This window comes from Protomyctophum bolini, assembly GCF_963924005.1.
Source record: "Protomyctophum bolini genome assembly, chromosome: 23".
Classification (NCBI taxonomy): domain Eukaryota; kingdom Metazoa; phylum Chordata; class Actinopteri; order Myctophiformes; family Myctophidae; genus Protomyctophum; species Protomyctophum bolini.
In genome coordinates this window covers 23237800-23238559 of record NC_137884.1, presented here as the reverse complement: position 1 = coordinate 23238559, position 760 = coordinate 23237800, and positions in this window count along the sequence as shown.

Below are 760 nucleotides of genomic sequence, written 5' to 3'. Positions count from 1 at the left end.
AGCTTAGGAGGTTCGGGCATCTGGTTAGGATGCCTCTCGGGCGTCTCCCTGTAGTGTCGAACTGGACTCAAACATTCGCACACGTTCCGTAACTTGTCACTATGTCATGTAGAGTTTATGTCATGCTATAGTTTCTGGGGTCCTTGACATGAAATATTGATTGCCACTGACATAGAAACATAGGGGTTTTCAGAAAACTGTCATGATTTAGAAGACATTTTCTAAAATGTCGAAGTCAGGTCTAAATGGGTTAAACGCGAATACATTACGTCGTACAGGGATAATAATGTTATGGCCGAGTCAGTGGTCATTGTGGCCATGTGTCTGATTGGCTCCCTGCATGCCCCGCCCGGGAGCCAATCAGACACATGGTAAGGCGGGTCTATAGCCTATAGAACGATGGTGGGATTCATAATCACGCTATGCTGCTGTGACATTGTCACAGTGTCACAACACTCCACAACGCATGCGCTCTCTCTCTCTCTCTCTCTCTCTCTCTCTCTCTCTCTCTCTCTCTCTCTCTCTCTCTCTCTCTCTCTCTCTCTCTCTCACACACACACACACACACACACACACACAAAAACACACTATACCAGCGTGACCCATTAACTCGTACCACATGAACACATGACGTCCTGCATGCATGTTCTCATAAACGGGAAGACATGGGAAGTTCCTTTAAGAAGAACTGGGAGAGATTCTTAGCCTCATTAGTTTCGGCGCCCGCGACACACAAAGAGGAGACCATATTATGGAAATT